At 40.7% G+C, this 4,235-nt stretch overlaps 1 long non-coding RNA gene across 2 annotated transcripts in view; it reads left to right on the top strand.

Moving 5' to 3' along the window:
• The first annotated feature begins 2 nt into the window (after positions 1-2).
• LOC132678812 (uncharacterized) overlaps positions 3-4,235 on the top strand; it is a 54,172-nt gene continuing 49,939 nt past the window's right edge. For both annotated transcript variants that reach the window (XR_014137275.1, XR_014137276.1), the window contains exon 1: positions 3-116. This is a non-coding gene — a long non-coding RNA (uncharacterized LOC132678812). The remainder of the gene's footprint in view (positions 117-4,235) is intronic.

Here is a 4,235-nt window from a genome sequence, read left to right as displayed (position 1 = left end):
GGAAACGGAAGTCAGGGGGCGCCCTCCCAGAAGCTCTGAGCTAGGGACGGGCCCTGGTGACAGTCGTGGAGAGAGCAACACGCGCCTGAAGGTCTGTGCGCGCTGACGCCGGGCAGGTGGGTTAGTAGCTGTTGCAGTTGGGGGCAGAATCCTCTACAAACCGAACTTGGAGAGCCCCAGACTTCGTGGCCTGTCATCATAGTAGCTAACATTTATAGCGTGCTTAGCCATGCCAAACACTGCGTAGGGCTTCACCTCGTCATTTCATTGTTCCAACAGCTTTTTGAAGTGGCACGGAAAATCCCAGGTTTAAAATCAGAAAATCAGAGTCTGAAAGAGGTTACATACCTTGCTGAAAGTTCCAGGCACAGCACGTTAGAAGCAGAACTGGGTTTTGAACCTGATGGTGTCACTCCAGAATTCTTCCTCATCAGATCTGAGTCAGTGTTGTTCAAACTAGTCCCTGCGTTATATATTGCCTTCACTACTTTTGTCTAATTGCACTCTTGTTTACTTAATATTTTTCTTTAGATATATATTTTTAACTTATTTTAGAAGGAAACGTGTGCAACTAAACAAAAATAACCCAATTTAAAAATGGGCAAAGGCCAGGGGCCCCTGGGTGGCTCAGTCGGTTGAGCATCCGACTTCCGCTCAGGTCATGATCTTTCAGTTTGTGAGTTCGAGCTCCGTGTGGGGCTCTGTGCTGAGAGCCTGGAGCCTGCTTCAGATTCTGTGTCTCCCTCTCTCTCTGCCCCCTCCCTGCTCATACTCTGTCTCTCTCTGTCTCTCAAAAATGAATAAAAGTTTAAAAAAAATTAGAAAAAATAAAAATGGACAAAGGCTTCAATATTTCTCCAAATAAATACACATATGGCCAATAGTCACATGAAATGATGCTCAACATCATGAAGAAAATGCAAATTAAAGCCAAAGTGAAATACCTATTTTAGTGGCTAAATTTTTTAAACAATGGACAGTTGCAAGTTCCAGTAAGTATGTAGAACAATGGAGCATGTGTTGCTGGTGGCAGCGCAAGATGATACAGCCACTTTGTAAAACAGTTTAGCTTTTCCTCAAAAAATTAAGCAGAATTGGGGCACCTGGGTGGCTCGGTTAAGCGTCTGACTTCGGCTCAGGTCATGATCTCGCGGTTTGTGAGTTCTAGCCCCGCATTGGGCGCTGTGCTGACACCTCGGAGCCTGGAGCCTGCATTGGATTCTGTGTCTCCTTCTCTCTCTGCCCCTCCCCCGCTTGTGCTCTGTCTCTGTCTATCAAAAATAAGTAAATGTAAAAAAAAAAAATTTTTTTTTTAATTAAACAGAATTGGGGTGCCTCTGTGGCCCAGTTGGTTAAGCATCTGACTCTTGGTTTTCAGCTCAGGTCACACTTTTTGGGTTCAAGCCCCGTGTCAAGCTCTGCACTGACAGTGCAGAGCCTGCTTGGGATTCTCTCTCTCCCTCACTCCTGCTCCTTCCATGCTCCTCGTACCCCGTGCCCAATAAATAAATAAACTTAAAAAAAAGTTAAACAGAATTACCACATGACTCAGCAATTATACTCCTAGATGTATACCCAAGAAAACTGAAAAACAGATGTTCAAACAAAAACTAGTACATTATGTGGCTAAAGCATTGTTTGTAGTAGCCCCAAAGTGGAAACAAGTCAAATGTTTGTCCATCAGCTGATGAACAGGTAAAGAAACGTGGTTTAAATATCCATACAGTAAAATATTATTCAGTCATAAAGAGAAATGAAGTACTGTACTGATTCATGCTACAAAATGGATAAACCTTGACATTATGCTAAGTGTGAAAAGACTAAGATTCTCTTAGTATGAAATGTCCAGACTAAGCAAATATATAGACACAGAAAGATGAGTGGTAGTTTAGGGCTGGAAAGAGTGAGGATATTGGGGGTGGTAGCTAAAGGGTATGAGGTTTTTCTGGGGGTGGGGGTGGGGTGATGAGAATGTTCTGAAATTGGATAGTAATGATGGTTGTACAGCATTGTGAATATACTAAGAAACTGTACAGTTTAAAATATTTAAAATAGTGAATTTTATGTTATGTGAATTTTATCTCAAAGGAAACTTTGGTCTCATGGGAAACTCATCTGGAGTTTCCTCTAATGCAAAATGATACTTCTTTCTTAAGAGTTATTGCAGGATTTAAATGAGATTAACATGTTACCAGTCTCCTAATTGAAGTAGACAATGCCCCTAAAAATAGTACAATGAAAACAAGGTTATTAAAATTCTGGCCAGATACTGTTCGCTGCAAAAGGCTCTGAATAGACTCTAAATATGAGGCCGTTCTCTATTCTCTAAAAGGATAAATTATCAAGTATCAGAGATAAACTAGCACTAAATGAGGCTTTCTTGACATGAGAAGCATTAAAATATTGAAAAGATTATTTTACCTGATACAGTGTTATTTAATGCATACCTTTATACTATGTAAAATCTTTTATAAACAGATTTCACACTTAGGGAAGCATTGCTCTAAGGCATATTATTTGCCTGTGGAATCATGTTAGGTGTCATTTAAGTGACAGCATTTATTGAGCAGCTATTACGTGTCCGGAATTCTTTTAGGCACTAGGGATACAGCAGTGAAAAATTCTTCTAGAGCTTATATTCTAATGGAAAATACAGACAATACAGGAAACGCATAACATTCCTGACATGATGAGAATAATGGAGAAAAATTAAGCAAGTTTGGGGAATGGAGAGTGCTGGAGAGATGGAGGGGAATGCTTACTTTATATATCAGGTGGTTAGGAAAAGCTTCTTTGATAAGGTAACGAAGTAGAGCCTGAAGGAAATGAGAGAGCAAGCTACTTGAATATCTGGGAGAAGAGCATTTCAAGCAGAGGTCAAGAGGATGTTCAAAAGGGTCTGGGAAGATCCAGGAGATCAGTGCGGCTGGGGAGGAGTGGATGAAAGGGACAGAAATAGAGGATTAGGTGGGGTGGATACATCATATAGGCCACTGTTTTACGAATTATCAAGCATTCAAAAAGGATCACTCTGGCTGCTGCATGGGCAAGGATGGAAACAGTTACCAGACTATTTCAGTGGTCCAAATGGAAAATAATAGTAATGGCTCAAATTAGAGTATTAGTGGCTGTGGTGAGAATTGTCAAATTCTGTTGTATTTTAAAGGATGACCTATCATTGCTGGTGGATTGGATGTGGTTTTGAAAAGAAGGTAAAAGGTAAGCGTCAGACCTGGTCAATTTGCTGGTCTAAAGTGCCCTACTCTTGGGGGATGCCTGCTGAAGAACTGCTGAAACGCTGTGAAGGAAGTAAACATGGACAACTTTGCTCTTTAAAGTTCTGATTCTGATTTATTGCAAAGAATTTTAGCTTATATCAGAAAAACCCTGATATCTACTGTAAAAGTATTGACTAAAGTGGATCCTTGCTCCAAGATGCCAGTTTGGATAAGTGGCGTATATGAGTGGGAATAGAAGCCTCTAATTTCTTTCTAACTGGCCGTAGTGTTATGTTAAACTGAAGTGACCTCTATGTTATTAAGCACATGATTAAATTTGCTAATTCCCATTCAGATATAGTGACACAAATTAAGAATTCGGCAATAGTTGTTCCCATGAACTCTGATATGTGTTTCACCCTAATAGCTGTCTATTCTTGCCTATTTTTAAGGCTAAGACAGAGTCACAGTTAGAAAGTCAAATAGTACAGCTACTCCCCAGCCCAGCCTAGCCCCTTCCTTTGTGCTTTTACAGAAGCAAGAACTATTAACTATTTCTTCCTTCAGTTCACATGGTGACTTCCTCCATGTCTCTAAATAACCTGCTTATAGTGCTGTTTCTTATGTTTTCAGTTTGGGGCATTGTCTACAGACTCTGTTACAATACTTGAGGTAGCCTATTAATATCCCCACCATCCTATTTTGCCTTTCTTTCTCTTCCCATTAAAGTTACAACCCAGGGGTGCTTGGGTGGCTCAGTTGGTTAAGCATATGACTCTGATTTCACTCAGGTCATGATCTCACAGTTTGAGTTTCAGCCCCATGTCTGACTCTGCGTTGACAGCGCAGAGCCTGGTTAGCATTCTCTCTCTCCCTTTCTCTATCTCGACCTCTCCCCGACTCACTCTGTCTCTCAAAATTAAATAAACGTAAAAAAAATGATACAACCCATATATGGGGTGCCTGTCTAGCTCAGTCAGAAGAGTATGTGATGCTTGATCTTGGTGTCATGAGTTC

The sequence above is a fragment of the Panthera onca genome, chromosome A2 (assembly GCF_046562875.1).
Source record: "Panthera onca isolate mPanOnc1 chromosome A2, mPanOnc1 haplotype 2, whole genome shotgun sequence".
NCBI lineage: Eukaryota > Metazoa > Chordata > Mammalia > Carnivora > Felidae > Panthera > Panthera onca.
The sequence above is the reverse complement of the archived record's forward strand: the minus strand, read 5'-3'. Positions and strand labels throughout refer to the sequence as shown.